Source organism: Argiope bruennichi, chromosome 6 (assembly GCF_947563725.1).
Source record: "Argiope bruennichi chromosome 6, qqArgBrue1.1, whole genome shotgun sequence".
NCBI lineage: Eukaryota > Metazoa > Arthropoda > Arachnida > Araneae > Araneidae > Argiope > Argiope bruennichi.
The window spans coordinates 12986766-13005141 of NC_079156.1; the positions used below are offsets into that span (position 1 = coordinate 12986766).

General features: G+C 29.3%; 1 protein-coding gene across 6 annotated transcripts in view; it reads right to left on the reverse strand.

Annotated features, from left to right (window-relative positions):
• LOC129971451 (piezo-type mechanosensitive ion channel component 2-like) overlaps positions 1 to 12491 on the reverse strand; it is a 171791-nt gene extending 159300 nt beyond the window's left edge. For 4 of the 6 annotated variants that reach the window (XM_056085226.1, XM_056085225.1, XM_056085227.1 and 1 more), the window contains exon 1: positions 12277 to 12491. The gene's annotated coding sequence lies outside the window, so the exon portion shown is untranslated. The remainder of the gene's footprint in view (positions 1 to 12276) is intronic. The other 2 variants (XM_056085229.1, XM_056085228.1) reach the window with 1 other exon arrangement.
• Between the last annotated feature and the right edge of the window lie 5885 nt (positions 12492 to 18376).

Sequence of the window (18376 nt, forward strand, 5' to 3'; positions counted from 1 at the left end):
AATTGCTTAAAATTTTTTTTAGTTTAAACAAAAGCAAAGAAAGCTTTTTTTTCTTTTATCATGACTTTAACAGGAGTAAAAATAACTGCTATAAATTGTGTCCAAAATTAATTTTTTTAAATTAATAAAAGAAAAGAAATATATTCATTTAAGCAAATTCTTCATAATTGAAAAACTATTTTTAAGCCTTTAAAGCAGCGTTAAGATAATCTTTGTGCGATAATACGCTTTGATGTTCTGATGAAAACAAGTTAAAATTCTGTTTTCATTTTTTAATTAAACTTCGAATTAAAATTTTTAAAAAATCAGCGTTTAGTCAGCCACTAATAAACAAAAAACTCCAAATTTCATGTTTCTAGCTTCAATGTTTTATGCAGCGCAATGCTGAGGACAAACCTTCATATGTAAAGAGAGATTTCATTTGGAAACAAAATTTGTATAAGAATTATAACATGAGAAAAGCAATAATCGTTATAGAATGATAAAATCCGGACCTCGAAAAATAAAAGTTTTGAATATAAAATTGAATAAAATTATACAATGAACTGCTTGAAATTTTTAATTAAATTAAAATTAATGTAATGAAAACACTTTTTTTTTTCTTTTATCGCGATTTTAACAGCGGTAAAATAACGTGACTCAATGAATCAAAGACGCTGTTTCATTTCGTTTGTTTTGAATTTCATTACAATAAAAATCCCTGCTAAAAATTATGCCCAAAACTAAATTTTTTAAAAGTACTAAAAAACTGAAGGGGGGAAAAATGCATTTATTCAAACAAAATTGGTATAATAGAAAAGCCCTTAAAAAAAAAACTTTTAAAATGGTGTAAAAAATTTTGTACGATGATGCTTTGATGTTACGGCGACGAAGTGTTCAAATTTTGTTTTTATTTTTTTAATTAAACTTCTAAAATTCTGAAATATCGGTTCTTAGTGAGCCTATAATACCCAAGAAGAAACTTTCCAAATTTCATGTTCCAGACTTCAATGGTTTATGCTGTGCATTGCTCTCTCAACCCGGTCAAACCTTTAAATGTAAAGGGAAATTTCATTGAGAGGGAAATTCTATGAATTATAAAAAAAAAAAAAAAGAAAAAGGAAAATTTTCCTATAAAATTATAGTATTTAAACCTTGAATAATAAAAGTTTTAAAAAACTTTTATCGTTATTATTTCGTTAACAATTTTAAGTACCAGAAATAGCAGGGTTTTTGTTTGTTTGTTTTTTCTTTGGTAAAAACTAAAATTTGGCGAGACTAATTCAACAAATAATTTTCAAATGGATGGGTCATTTAAAAAGTACACCGTGAAGGGAATTCTGATCATTGAAAGCCCGTGGCTTCAAGTTAGAATCTCATCATACTAGATTTTAGGCGATCGACTAACATAATGAACAACGCAATTAATTCCATTTCAGCACAGTATATTAAAATCAAACTAATAAGTCGTTCAAGGGATTTCTCCAAAACAAAATAGTAGAGAGAATGATGATCGAATGTATAACGTTCTACAGAGGCTTCACTGCAAGTGTTTTTACAGCAGCTTCTACCACGTTCGACATATCTATTTGGCGCACCAAATTCATCCCGGTGTCATTTTGTTTTCCATTGATCAGATCACACATAAAAGGTTAAATATACACTTACTAGGCACAACTTAAATAAATTCGTCAACATCTCAAACATTAAAAATTATTTTAGTGTTTAAAAAATATATTTTTTCAACTTTTTCGAGCCGCATCAAGTACTGCACAGTACATATTTCGTACTGCCCCTTCCAGATAATTATTCCAGTATTTTAATAAACGGCAATGCACACTGTTGAAAAAACTGGGAGGGGGGAAAAAGTCTAATGAGCGTTATCGTAATATCCTGGCAGCCATGGATCTATTTCAGTCTTGATTCCTAGTTCGAATTTTTCCCTTTTCTTGATTTTCTTTCTTGAAACATCTGATAAACAAGCCTTTATGATTATGCTCTCAAATTATCGTATTCAACGTGTGGGGAAACAAAACGAATAAAATGCTATCTTTGCACTTCTTGAGAAAATTAAGCTTTTTTTTAAGGATTTTTTTTTTTTTTTTTTTTTTTTTGTCTTTCAAATTGAGCATTTTTAAGGTGTTTAAAAATGGTTTCAAAATTTAAACACTTTTCATGACGCTACGCACACTGGTTTACCAACTATTCTTAATCGGATTTGTTCCCTCATCCTTTGTTGGCATGCGTAATCGTAGAAGCACAAGACTCTGTTATTTTTTACAGCTACATCTCCGGGATTGCGTGCTCTTGCGTGATCACTTTTACTTTACTACGAATGGCATCACGCTATCCATTGATTTTGGAAACTCTTCTGGTATCCGAACTCCCTTCGAATAAGCGAAATCACGGAATAAAATCCGTCGCGTTTTTATTTCATCCAGTGAGTAGTCAAGGTGCTATTTTTCTTCATTCGCATCTCCGAATTTCATTCGATCTCAGTTGTGAAATGAAATAAAAAGGCACGGATCATTATTTTTTTTTTCGGTTACTATTAGTAAAGAAAAATTAAAAACTAGCGGCCAAATAATAAGATGAATTATTCTGGAAACAAGCTATACTTCGAATGTCTTTAAAAGGACTGGGAAAACAAAAGCTGAAGTTTCTCATTAGCAGTATGTAGAAAGAGCAAGTGAATAACGTACCTCTATGCATATCATGGTTAAGGAAATTTATTTTTCTTTTGAATGTATTTTCATTTAGCATAATGTCTATGTTCGGATATATCCGTCACTTTAAAACAGAATCATATTCCCAGGTTATGTAGCTGTCCGAAAGAAGCCCAGTATTTGCTGTCATATTTCACAGGCCTGTTAGAAAGGGGTGTCACAGATTTAAATATGGTTGCAATGTAAGATTTTATCGTTTTAAAATAAATGATGCAGCTGATAAATAGAAAGTATGATATGCCTCAGTAATTTTTATTTTTAACAAGCCGTCTTTGCCAATCACCAGATTCACAGGAAGTAAAGGTTGTATGTTTGCTTGCAATTAAATCTCTTCTGTATATAATCCTATCAAAAAAAAAGTTTCCAAGCACAAATTGAGCGAGCCCATTGAAACAATGTTGTTTTAAAACTCCTGATCTGTTCATTGTGTGTATGAGTCATTCAAACATAGTCGAGCCCACTGATATCACAGAAAATTTAAAAATCTAAATGCCCAGTTCTTTAATCTTCTAACCATTCGCGAAACTAAAACTTCATTTTTTTAATTCTTTATATAATACACAGATATTAATTAAACATTTTAACTTTTGTTTATAACAATGAAAGAAAATCAAGCTACTAAATCTATACTAATAATAAAAACAAGTAATATGTATATAAATTTTAAGTCAATTCCTACTGAGGTCAACAATTTTTTATTTTATTTTAGTTACTTTTTATTAAATAATTACAATTAATATAAATATGAATATACATATGACAGAATTACAATATTAAGTGGCAAACATTTTTAGCTAGGCGACAGACTTGGCGACCATTTCGCAACTCTATTTAAAGTATTAAAAATTAATTAAATTTAATTAATGAATTAATATTTGAAATTATATAATGAATGAAGAATTACGTCAAGTAATAAATAAAAAGAATTTTAATCGAATTCCTACTTATTTTCTTATATTATATATATATCTTATATTATTTATGATCGGGTGTCGCGTCAGTAATCTCGGAGCTTGGCGACATGGTGACGGATTTGGCAACCAAATAAAAATTACTGGACAAATTTAATTAATTAATATTTGAAAAAAAACTGTATTAACATCAAGTGTCATCCACTATAAGTTTACAAAAATGTATTTTATTAACGATTGAAAATTTGAACATTATATTATATTATATTATATTATATTATATTATATATATATATATATATATATATATATATATATATATATATATATATATATATATATATATATATATATATAGGGTGAGTGTGAGCTAATCGTAGCTTGTGTGTGTGCATGCGTGCGCGTTGGCGCTCTATAAACCAGATCGTTTGACCTACAGCTACCAAATTTGACACATATATAATTTGGAGGGTAGGAATGTGCACCTTGGTGTGAGTTTTTTGAAATTTTTATTAGAGTTTTTCCACAATAATTTCCAAAAGTATTATCGCACAAAAATGAATTTTACGCCATTTCAAAATTTTAAAAATTTTTCTTTTTATTTAACTGTAGTGTGAATTTTGTCAGAAATTTGGCAATTTTTTTAGAAATACTTTCTGCCTAATTTCCATCAATAGATTAAACTGTTGTCATGAAGTTCACTCTTTCATTTTTCATTAACTATCTCATCGCGTGCTTTTTTTTTCATAGTTAAAGGATTAAATCCATTAAAGAATCCATTTTGTTTATTATCTGTGCAGTTTATGAAACAGATTTTTTTAAAAAAACTAGAAATGCAATACCATGAAATTCAGAAGACAGATGACCGGACATTTCGGTTTTTACTACTGCTCTAATGTCTCCATTAGAAATGTTCATGTAGACAGGGAGCAGAATAGGACAGTTTAAATAACATGATTTTAATGTTTGATAATTTGTCAGAATCATGAACATGAAGTTAAGTTTAAATGATTTAAATAAAATGAAATATAATCAATATTCCTGACAAACTAGATGGTCGCCAAAGGCGACTAGATGTTTCCCGTCGGAGGAGAAAGACTCAGTAATGTCATGCAACCTTATACTAATAAGGACATTTAAAAATCTATGAAAATTAGACAATATTGCCTACAATACTTCAACCAGTGTCTTTGAAAAATAAGTATTTATACTTTAAACTGGCATATAAAATATTTTGTGCTGTAATCATTTCAAAAGTTGCGAAATGATTGATATCCATTGAAAAGGTCCATGTACAGAATGAAAAATAATTTTTTTAAAAATAGCTGACAATTTAAGAGACAATTCAGAAGTTATATCTAACGACTGAACTAAAATTAAATATAGCAGAAATCGTCGGCGAACCACTTGATAGCCACAGCCCACTACATCTCCCTCAATAATAAGAAAAAAAACTTAGTGATGTTAAGTGGCCTTTCTCTAACAAGAACGATTTAAAAATCAACAATGCATTCTATAATCTTCAAACCAGTCTTTGAAAAGATAAGTACTTACATTTTAAGCTGGCATATAAAACACTTTATTGCAATAATTATTTTAGAAGTTACAAGATGAAATAAAGTTAAAGTTGAGGGAAAATATTAAGATTTGGCATATGTTTCAATTAAATATTTTAAGAAATAATTAATTATAAATAATAAATAACAGAATTTTCACAGTTACCTGCAAATGGACCCCAGAATGGCGTGTGCACATTTCATGTCGTAAGTAATGTAAAAGCCTTTTGTTGAGAAAATCATTAAGACACAGTTTCAGAAAATATTTAATTTTTAGCAATCATTCATTCCGGCGAGCTAGGTGGTCGCCAAAGGTGGCTAGTGTTTAATAAAACAATGAAAATGTTTTGAATTACATCACAACAATACAATCTATTGAACAGAAATATTTTTTAAAAACTGCCAAAATTCAGGAAAAAAATGTGCACAATTAAACTGGTATCTTTAAAAAGACAATTTTTTTTTTAAATTTTAAATGGTCTAATGCTTAGGGTATGCTTCTTAATTCATATCACTCTTGGCAAACCTAAGATATGCTTCACATTACATAGAAAGTCAGCGTTAGGCAAAAAAATTTTCTCCTTTATAAAGGCAACGAAAAGCGTTTATTTTTATGCTCGTTCATTCATAAATGAATTGGTCTCTGGTGCACTCAATTGATAAATTATAAATTACTCCCCTATGCAACCAAATTCTATTACTCTAGATATTAAGCTAATTGAATTAATATTTAATGGGTTTTCGGAAGAGATGGATAGTTTTTCATGGAACGGATGCGTGTCTCATTTCATCACATCTGTTCTCTTGAAAATGTATACAGAAAATCAATTAGCTCACAAAATAATTCAGAACAATTACTCACGCATAATTAATAATCAATAAGCCAATTAATTCATACACAGTAGAATCTTTATGGACAAGCCAAAGAGGATTGGCAAAGTGTGATACCCCCGCACAGATCCTCCCTCCCCTTCTCTTGAAACGGTATTTTACTCATTATTTAGAAAATGAACGAAAGCTTAATCGAGTTAGTATTTTTCTCTGCGTTTCGGCGATGCTTAAATAAATACTACTTCATATATACAGCATTGCGTGAGATTAAAAACTTTCCACGTATAATATTTTAAACGTAGAAACTTTAATTGTATTGTGTATTATTTTTTAATAATTATAAAATAATACACAATTTATTTTTATATTTATTATCTTGACTGTTTTAGAGGAAGAGTAGAAAATTTTTCGTCGTCTATGGAAATATTAAGCTTATAAGAGCACATATACAGCCACATTATAATAAAAGTTCGTAATAGCAATTAAATTTGTGTGTGTGTGGCAGAGAAATCGCTCTTATTACCTATTGTCCAATGGCAATAACCAAAAGTTTAAAAAAATCGTACCAATATTTCAGATTGTTCCATTGCATGTTTACGCAGCTGCACACTATCTCTTCACTAAGTTAATTAATGTCTTCCGTTCAGTCAGAGAAAAGAAGAAACAAAAGCTTCAAACAACAAATTTAATGGAACGCAAAAGTAAGTTTTACCATCGGCAGGTGAGCAATCGCTATGACTTTACCTATGAAAATGGATGTTCATGCCATCTAAAGCAATTGTTACAAAAATGGTCTTCGTATTATCTCAAGGCTTTAAAAATGAACTTTAGTGACATCCATTTTCCTGCATTTTAACAATGTTTTTCATTCAATTTCATACATAATTCTGTTTTGAGTTGTTAACAGTGGAATTCTAACTCATTTCTCAAAGATGCAATCCCTTCCTTTTGCCAATCGTTAAATTAATAGCAGGAATTTTCATTTTCGCTCTTATTTCGTAATAATAGACTTTTTTGTAGTAAACCGAATCAATTGAATTCGTGCTTTCCGGTCGCATCAAATAGCAAGGAGAAAAAAAAAATGCATTCCATATTAATCAATCATCAGCCTAACCATTGGGAGAGTGTCTCCAAAACTTTCTCGCATATTCTCTAATAAAGGTGTTAGGCAAGAGAATGCCTTGCGTGTCATTGGCGCACAACAGTTACAAATTCAATAAAAATACTAAATTACATTTGGCGAAAATTTAGCATTTTTAATGAATCATTCGCGCGATCTTACTGGAGTTTATTGGCAATTAATCTATGCGCTAATAGTATCCGAAAGTCAAATTTGTGTTTGAGAAGTGTTCTTGCTAACCGATTAAAAAAAAATTGACGTAGTAAAAACTGATGATTAAAAAACAACATTTGTAGTGACTAATACACATATCAAGTTTGATACATTGAAGTCATTGTGTTTTTGAGTTATCGCGTTTATATGTTTCAGGAAATGCAGACCAACAAACGGTCAACCCTTTGTTCTATTTGGCTCAAAATTTGATAAGTGTCTAATCTGTAGATGTTAAATCTGTCTTCCGAATTTTATCAATCTTTCTCTTTTCATTTTATAATTATCAAGTTAACAATTTTGGATAGCCAGACAGACATTTCCTTTGAATAGATTTTGCTTAAAATTTGATATACGAAATTTATGAATTTCTAAAGACCGTATACCACATTTCATCCGTCTAGCTCAAATCATTTTTGAATTATCTTTGTCACAGACAAACAGTCAGACATTTTCCAAAAACGTGTTTTTAAAATTCAAGGGAGATTAAAACGTAGATCACCTTATTCTGCATATCTTTGCCGATAATTCTAAACCTCACCGCCTACAAAATTTTATAAATATGTAATAAAAATCAACTTATTCATGCTTTAAATCTTTTCCTCGTGTCTTAAATTCAAAGACAAAAACTCTTTAACATTATTTTTTAAAATGCGTGGGCATTTGTTGTTTTTTTTTTCCAAGTCTGATGCAATTTGGAATGGATTTGAGTGGCAAGCAATTTATAGCAGAAGGGGTAAAAATATCAGCGGAGTTCGTAAACAGACCATCCAGGGCTTGTTATATCTTTAGGTGACCTTAAGTCATCGCTTAGAACGCAACAGCAATAAAAAATGCGTCCATAAAACAAAAATATTTCGTTCGTCGTATGTGCGCTCCTTATATTGAATTCCAACAAGTATTTAATTACTGATATTTAAAATAAAATTTGATGAATATATAAAAATTGTCTTTCTTTTCTTGAGCAAATTAATTGCGCAAGCGCCCCCGCCCTTCCTGGGCCGCTATGTATTACTGTATAAGTAAAAATTTCCTCTTGTCTATAATTCCTTTCGATGTAAAAGGGGGAGATAATTCTTAGACGACGAGTTTTTATCTTATCATAATGAACAACCTATAAATTGGAAGTTTTTCGATAATCATATATTGTGATTATCGAAGATTGTTAGAAATTACGGGTTTAAAAATTCTGCCGATATTCAACTTCAAATTTCGACAACTTTTCGAGCAATACATAACACCTTGTTCGAAAATTTCCATTTCGCTTTCACTTTCTTTCCTTCTCATAGCTCTACCCTAAAAAAAATCAGCGGAAAGGTTACTGAAATTTTCTTTATACCTCCGGATTATGAAATTTTTTATGAAGATGTATTAAATTATAAATACATCAAATTTCTTAAACATTTTAAAGCGAAATATATTATTTTTAAGAAATTTAAAATATATATAATTTTTAAGAATTTCAAAGTATTCCAGGCGATTTAATTTTTCCCTAGTATTTTTTATGATGCTTTTTCCTAATATTTTAACTACGTATAATTTTATAATTCTAATTAAATGCTAATTTTTTAGAAATATTTTTATGCTCACTTACTGAATTTTTAAAGGAATTTTATGTTTTTCTGAACTAAAATTGAATTTTAATGAGCTAAAAAAAACTTGACACAAAATTCATACTCCAATTTCTTTGACCGAAATCTTTATGATAAATTTCACTTAATTTCTTCAAAAATTAAGACACTTGGAACATTTCATAGATATTTAAATATTATTAATCATTTTGAGAAAAGTCATTAAGATGTACTTTTTTTTCTCTTAACTCTTCAAATATTCATTTTACTGAACAATATATCTTAGTTAAATTACATATATTTTGGTAATGAAAGGATAAAAATAAAATGTCACATTTTCGTCCATTTTTTGCTTATTTCGAAGTCCATTGTCCCCTTACAGGATTATTGGAATAAATTTATGTTGCCAAAAAATTCCAAACTAAATCTTCAATTTCATGAATATGCATTCATAACTGAATCGACATTTTCATCAATGATAAGAAGGGACAACATATTCTTAGTAGAGAATATATTAAGAGGAAATACATCTACTTTTTACATCATAAAAAATGTATAATAAGATAAAGAACTAATAAACAAGCTAAAAATGAATTAAATTATTTGAATTAAAATATAATGAGATAAATGGCAATTACTGCTGAATGACTTTTTTGGAAATAATACATTTATGCACTTTAACTTTATATAAGTAATATTTTAAAAACATTAATATAAAATCAAAGGAATTTTTTTATCCCATGTATTATATCTCTTCTTTATATCCTTTTTTCTCAATAAAGCCTATAATAAAAAATAGGTAAAGATAAAATTTGATTTTTTCCCAACTTCCAAAATAAAATATTCAATTTAAACTAACATGCATAGTTTGCTTAAACTTAAACATAGTTTTAAATGCCAAGTAAATTAAGCCAATGACTTTATCACCATTACCATAATATGTCCAGAAAAAAAAATCAACAAATACATTATGCAAAACATTATAAAAATAATTGCAAAATTTATAATAGTTGAGATAATCAACACTATCTTATAGAATAAACAGTTTAATTCCATCAGACTTACTAACATACAAAAAATTAATTACGAGACAAAATCATACTGGCACGTTAATCGAAATTTCAAATATTTAACAGAACTTAATCATTTAGGCAAGACTGGTCAGCATTCACCCTGTTGCTTAGTTATTTGATTCTGGAAAAACTGTAATCATACCATAAATTGACTTTACAGCCATTCAATCCAACTATGTCTTTCCAAATGACTAAAGATAGTTCCCAAAACAGTTACCTTTGCAATGATTATCAATAAGTCATAAGGACAGATGCTATTTACATAGAACTCCATGTAGCCTTTTCACTAAATCTAACAATTTTTTCAGATTTAGTCCAAACAAAAATTTGAAATGATTGTATTTTGATTTCAAATATTGAATATAAAGAGGTATTATAAATTGAAAAAATGTTGAATAAACTGCCTTTGCTATTTTGTATATACACTTCATTGAATATTTCAACAATCACGAAAAAAACTACATCATTTCTTTTGGAGAGAAGAGGAAATCAAATGTAAGAATGTTTCTCCTGGGTTTAATAGTTATATATATATATATATATATATATATATTAATTGTTGTTCTAATATTGTGCTTTAAAATGATAAATCTTTCATTTTCATATCTTACAGTTTCACTTTGGCATTCAGAAATAAATGATTTAAAAAAATTACAGCATTAAAAATGTAATGATCAATAAATTAAAATCATTAAAAATTAATGGTATTAAAGAACAAATATCTTTTTTATTTCAGTGACGCAAAAAATTTATACATGTAATTTAGTACACTATTATATGCAATTTAGCACTCTATTATATGCAATTTAGCACTCTATTATATGCAATTTAGCATTTGATTAAGATTATATGAAAACTGATTATTACATTTATAATTTACACAATTACCAAGACTATGCATCAATTTCTAGCTATCATATAATGCTTAGTAAAACAATATACATTATAAATGATTAAAACTCAAGAAATATGCCTGTAAAGATATTAAATAGTGAAAACAAACGTAAAAGTTTTTTCTATGAATAAAAAAAAAGTTACGTAACAGTTTTTTAAAAATTCCAGTTCAATCAAAAAAAAAAAATAACAGCAATTATATAACACAAATGATTGACTGATTTAAAGCAAGAACACAGAAAAATAAATTAATTCTAAATGAAGGAGGTGAAATATAAAAATGTAATGTAAAATATAATTCTAAATGAAGTATTTATATTAACATTAAATATTTTTAATTACAGTACTAAGATATTTCATGTACAACAAAAATATTCCTAAATTACTAAACTGTTTCTAAAATTATATAAATTCAAATGATGGAGAAAAAAAAATTCAAATCTAACTAATCATATTCATTTGTTTTTGATATTGTAACTGTTTTTTTATTATTTGACAGTTCTGTATTTTAATATATATTTCTGTTTTATGAGTGATGTAAACATGTTTCACAAACGAAATTCTTATAATTCCAAAAAAATCATACTGAAAGTCAGGGCAGAAATCTATTTGAAAACTACTTTTAATAAAAAAGCTATAAAATATATTTAGACTATAAAAAATAATGAAAATTAAATTCATTTTTATGAAAATCATGTGAAATACTTACTTGCATAATGGATAATATAAATTATATTATATAAAATTATACATAAAAATTATATTAATACAAATCCAAAATACACTTGAAGTTCAGTTTGTATTTTAAATTGTTAGTTACAGGTTATTATAATGATAGATTGAGATCTTGCAATTTCTTTTTAGTTTATAAATTAATTGCTTAATTATTTTTTACCAACTTTTTGGTTTAAATTGTTTTTTACAATTGTAATATTCCCACACTAATAAATTCTAGAAAATCCAGATATTAATTTTTTGCGCTGTTATTTTCATTCTGCCCAAATTTTACCGCACTGTTATTCCATTTATCAGTGATACTCTACCTATTTATCAGATGTCATCTTCAAACTTGAATATAAATAATTTCCGTAACTAGAATGCAGAAACACTGAAAAACTCTACTTAAGAAGCATGCAGCACAACCAGGTGTGTTATCATTCTTAAAATCAAAATGTAAAGTTATATGTAATCACTAAAATATAAAAAATTATTTTTAATAATAAAAAAAATTATGAACTTTGACGTGACTTAGTGGTTATTTAAATGAAAATAAATATTCAAATTTAAATATAAACTTTCATGATGCTTTTAAAATATAATGACAAAGCAAACAAGCTGGGAAGGAGAAAAATAAAAATCACCGGAAATCATTCAAGAAAAACTCAAATGCGTGCAATTAACTTACTTGTAATTCTTTTGAAATCCAGTATTTTTAAACAAGATCATAAAAATAATCAGTGAATATCTGTTTGGATAATGCACTTGAAGTAATACAAATTTACAAAGACAGTAAATAAATTAATTCATATTTATCGTTGTAGTCAAATATTCTCTATAACTAAATCCAGTAACAGCCCATTCTACTGCTAACTACAACAAACAGTCCATCTGCAGTCTGCACCTTTCGTTTCGAAAACAGAACACGACACTCACATGACACCGGTGACGAAATCAAAATGACGATTACGATTATATTGTGCGAAAGAAATCGAATATCTGAATCGTAACATTTTGTTGTAAAGAAAATAGTACGAATTTTCTAGCAATTTTTTTTGGATTAGAATTTATATAGTTGCATTTAAAAGCTTTATAACATCTTATCAAAAAACTCATCAGATCAAAGAACATCCAAACGATGAAAAATTACTTTGAATCCGACTTGTTTTGTCGTTTCAAAACAACCTTTGCGACAAGGATAATCTTCAACAGAATTTACACTCGCGAACTAGAACGGAAATACACTTTACTACAGATAGTGATGATAATGTACTTGCGATTTTGGCATTGTTGACGTTGAAAGAAAACGAGATTTCAATTTTGAATAACATTGTGCTGTTATTTTTTAAGCAAAAGAATTTGCTCCTTGTTCCTTCATTTTATCAGAAGTTCTGTTTTCAACTGGTGTGTGATATAGTTCTTTGAAGTCAGGTAAGACCTGTCTATTTTTCTTTTTTATTCTACAGTTTCGAAACTTAGTAAAACTGTGCCATACAATCGTTACTGTAGTAGAACAAAATGATATTTGCTATTCTGTAAACGTCATGCAATCTACAATTCTGAAAATTTCTTCAAGAGTGGGAAATCCACAGATGAACTGGTTTTACGTCTTGGGCAAAATGAATACAAAGAAATTAATATTGAAATATCAAATGCGGACTCTAAATTACGAATTCCCCAAATAAACCCATTTACCCTAAAATCTTTCATAAAAGAGGAAAAACAAAACATACAAAACGCAAACATACAAAATATAAAATTTAAATTAGGGAAAATTCCTGTTTACAACCCAGGATCCTGTTTGTGTAGTTTACTTAATTTAGACAACATAGTAAACATTCCAGTTGCGACGGATATTATATGGGAAAATATAACGTCCCGATTTCTACACTATGATATTGTGGTGAATAGCATATAATCCAGATAACAACTACGCTACACGAGCAATTGCTTTTGCATAATGGTTATGTTACTGGACTGCGAACCACAAAGTCCCAGGTTCTATATTCGCTCAATTCAAAACCGCTAAGTTGATGACCCAGACAATGAACCTTCAATCTTCGTAACAGCTGTTGTGGCGCCATCTACCCGCAACCAAAGTCGTCAGATTAAATTAACGCAGCAAACCAAAGTCGTCAGATTAACTTAACGCAGCAAACCAAAGTCGACAGATTAACTTAACGCAGCAAACCAAAGTCGTCAGCTTAACTTAACGCAGCAAACCAAAGTCGTCAGATTCACTTAACGCAGCAAACCAAATTCGTCAGATTCACTTAACGCAGCAAAACAAAGTCGTCAGACTCACTTGACGCAGCAACCACTCACCCATACACACTCGCTACTCAACTGGGTACTGGCCCATTAGACAACAGCTAATAACCAAATACATCGCCACTCAACAGCCATATCGTTCGTCTAACCTCTGACACACTGGAGAGTGTCTGTGGTGAATAGCATATAATTCAGTTAACAACTAAGCTGCACGAGCAATTGCTTTTGCATAGTGGTTATGTTACTGGACTGCGAACCACAAGGTCCCAGGTTCTATCCTCGCTCAGTTCAAAACCGCTAAAATATCCCAACAAAAGTCCCACAGCTAGAAATTGCTGAAGAACACACAATAACAAAAATAACATTTATAAAACACAATTCATAAGATAAATTCACGCATTCCATGCTTGGCTATAAATTGTGTTTTGGTGCCCTTGAAATTTTCTTTTTCACTGCGCGTATTAAAATGATGGATATTTACAAAAGGACTTTGAAAAAGTAGGTTGAAGAACTCCATTATTATCTCCAGCCAAATGGAAGAAATCGTAATAACGAAGAAAATAATAGATTATTATCCAGAGGGAAAAGTAGAAGTCGGAAATAACCGAATAATCGGAATAGTAAACAGTGTTATTATCAGTATACTTTCGGATCAAGATGTATTTCGGAAAAGAATAAACCACTATATAATTGGAACACCCAAGAAAACTTCTCTCCCCTGCAAAATCAGAATAAAATAATTTTTGTAATTGACAAAAAAAACTGGGATAAGACTTTTAATCGACGGTAGGACGGATTAAATTTAATTTCAGCCACTCGCAATGACAAAATTAGTATCGACTTTATGCTGCAAAAGGAACTGAAATCCCTTGTTTCGGCCATAAAATTTAATTTTTGATTTGATACTTCGCATGATTTTGAATTATCATTTAACGTAGCCAAAGTCTGTGAAGGCATTTTTGGGTGTAGATTTTCTTAGATGTTTATCTTATTGCTTGATATTTTTAAAAAATGATTAAAGGTATAAAGAAACTGAGCATTATTGATGAAATTACATCGTCAGCCGATGAATTTATTGTAAGCACCTTAGACAAAAATAATAAATTTTCTAATATTTTGGCGCATTTTCAAGAAATAACAAAATCTAATTTACTAACTTCTAAAACAAAACACAGTGTTTAGCATTACATAATTACTAATAGCAAACCAGTTTATTCAAAGGCAAGACAATTAGATCCTAAATTAATAGATACAGCCAAACAGAAATTCAAATTTTTGCTTGAAAGTGATATTAAGCGACCAGTAAAATCATCATGGGCAGGCTCACTCCATTTAGTCACAAAAACAGGTGGCACTCAGACTATAATGAGATTATCTCTTCTTAAATGATATTATTATCGGATCGCTAGTCTTTACTGAAAACTGAAGGCTTCCATCATATTTTAAAAGGCAAGTATATATTTTTTACACTGAATTTACTTAAAGCTTATTATCAAATTCCAAAGTAGAAGATAAACAAATAAACAAAGAAGCCTTAATAGCACCATTTACTCTTCTTGAATTTAACATAAGGAGCTTTGACTTAAGCTACTTCCCCTCTATTTTTCAAAGATTCATTAATTAAATTTTCATTGGGCTCTATTTTAATTTCGGTATTTGCGTGATATCCAAATAATTTCGAAACTATGGAATAGCATAAGAGACATCTTGCGTAAGTATTTAATAGAATTCAGCAGTATGGTCCATGTATCGAACTATTGAAGTAAGTATTGGGAGTGAAGTAACTAGATTTTTTGGGGCATTTGATGACACCAAATTGCTTAAAATCTCTTCCAGAAAAGCTAAAGCCATAACAAACTGTAAATTTCCTAAAATTATTCTCAAACTTCGTCACTTTTTAAGAATAATCATTTTTTATGGACACCCGGCTAAATTAACACCCAAGGACCCTTAAATGAATATTTAAAAGATGCAAGTAAAAAAAAGAAGATCGTAGAAAAATTGTAAGGACAGGAAAAAAAAGGCAAAATGCAAAGAGTATTTATCCAATGCTGCTTTATTAACCTTTCCTAGTACAGATCTACCATTAGATTTATGTATGGGTAGATGTAGAACAGATCCAACTTCGCAGTTGGATCTGTTCTACAGCAATATGAAAATGGATAGCATTTCATTGCAAACAATTAAATTACCTTTAAAAGGCTTATAAGGCATATGATCGGAAACTTATGAGTATCCATTTTTTTAAGGAAACAATTTAAACATATGTTGGAAGGATCCGAATTTACAATCTTCACATATCACAAGCCAATTATATTTGCAACTGCAGAAAACCAAATGTGTAATTTGAATGTTCTTTTCCCGATCAATTAAAACTAAAATTTGAAACAGAGCTACAATTGTAGTCACAAAATCACATACCAAAATGCATAGAACTGGGTGTAACCAGGTTATATGCTTCTTACTATATTGGATGGACTTTTTATTCTGGTAGAAACGATATAAACATGCATTATCATACAAATTCAATAATAGAATTGGCTTGGATTCCAAACAATGGAATACGAGCTGTGAACAATCACTTGGCGGAAATACGGCAGTTATCAGATAAAGTGTGCTGTAAATATATATCGGGGGCCATTAACTCAGCAGATCTCCCGTCTTGAAGACATCGCTGAAATCAGTTGTTTCTAAATGTTGGGATGGTAAAAACTCGTAGTACCGAAATGAAGACTTTTGGCTAACTCTCAAATATGGAGAAGGTATTTTTTGTTAAAACGTAGATATCTAGAGTTTACTCTCGGCCAGCTATAATCCATCCAGTAAGACCACGCATGCGCAGAAACTGTACAGTAGCAAGTACTTGTCCCGCCCGAGACAAGAATTTGCTATTGTCTGCTCTCTCAGTGCATGTGCAATCTTCCTTCTGCTCATACGTGACTTACTGGAATCTTATAACTGGCTGAGTGTAAACCTACCTTAACGTCTGTAAAAAAGGAGAAATTTGAAAAACGATTTTATTTTTATTTTTGAAGCAACACTAGTATTATCCATATGGCTGCTTATGTTTTGAAATATTGTCCAACATCAAGGTAAACTTTCAAAAGTTGACAAAGGATATTTTTTGGGAAGAGATTCCTAATCGGCTATTTTCAAGATAAATTGTAAAGTTATACATTTCTTGGAACTGTAGGACACAATTGTTGAAATAACGATTTTTAGATTTTCTCCTGAGAAATAGACTAGGGTTCTCAATTATCCTTCACAACTTTCATCGTGGGTAATTAGGAATAGGATTTTAATATAATAAAAATATATTTTTCGTGCATTTTGAACAGTTTATTATTTGATAGAAAGTGATATTACATCTAAGAACGGGATAGCGTCTTGTCAAGTCAATAATGTTTTATTTTTTATGACAAATTAACAACTGATATTTTAAAGCAATGCCTCCTGTGATCTATATACAAAATATTTTTCACGTGTAAAAGCTGGTTATTAATAATGATTTAATGCTGGTTATCATCTAATATAGAAGAAAACAAAGGAAAAAAAGAGGAAAGTCATGCTTAGTGATGAATCTGTATGCTTTTGATCTGTTTTCGAAAAGAAATTGAAGTAGCAGAGATTGAAAAAGTAATATCTCAAATAATCTATGATTGATTTTTCGACAAATATGTATACCTTAATCGATTTTGTTGAAGATACTATAGTAGTGGAAAAAAAGATAGGGTCATCAAAAAAAATTGTAAATTTTAAATTATTTGTTGTAGAATATGGCAATTTTTAAAACAATAAGAAGATAAATAAATGCAATATTTAAAGTTATTTTGAATAATATTTCATTTTTATTTATTACAGTTTTAATCATGTTTAGCTCTTATATAGAAGAGAAACTGGAAATTAAAATATTGTCAGTTATAAATTTGGTTCACAAAACAAAAAAGGCACAAAAAAGATGCATAGGGACCATATACCAAAATCTCTGTGACATCTCCATTAGGATTTGAGTTCATTCTGGACATTCGATTCCTTATCCGGAGGCTATAAAAAAAAAAACAAGAGGTGGAGACAAACACGCTGTTGCTGTAATCTACATTCATATTTTAAGGGCTGTCTGATTCTATCGAATAAGGCGCTAACCAAATTGTCTGCGAATCGAATCTCAACGTAAATTGAAAAGAGAAATTGCTTAAAACAGGTTAAAAATAATCATGAGGATTTATTAGAAGCATTTCTTTTAATACTCTACTAGGTAGTTAGAATCAATTCTGAGAATATTTAGAAATAGGGCACTAACTTGTAGAATATCTTTGTTATGCGATAAAGAACTTTGTTGTACAGTATTGACACATAATATTGAGCTAAAGTCTTGGAAGTTTCTCTACTTGAGTATTGTCAAACATATAGCACAAATTTTTAAAAATAAATTTTATCATGTATTGTAACACTTGAGTATGAGTATTTACCTTCTTTCATTGGTTGCCCTGGTGTTCTACATTTTGGTTAATTTTTTC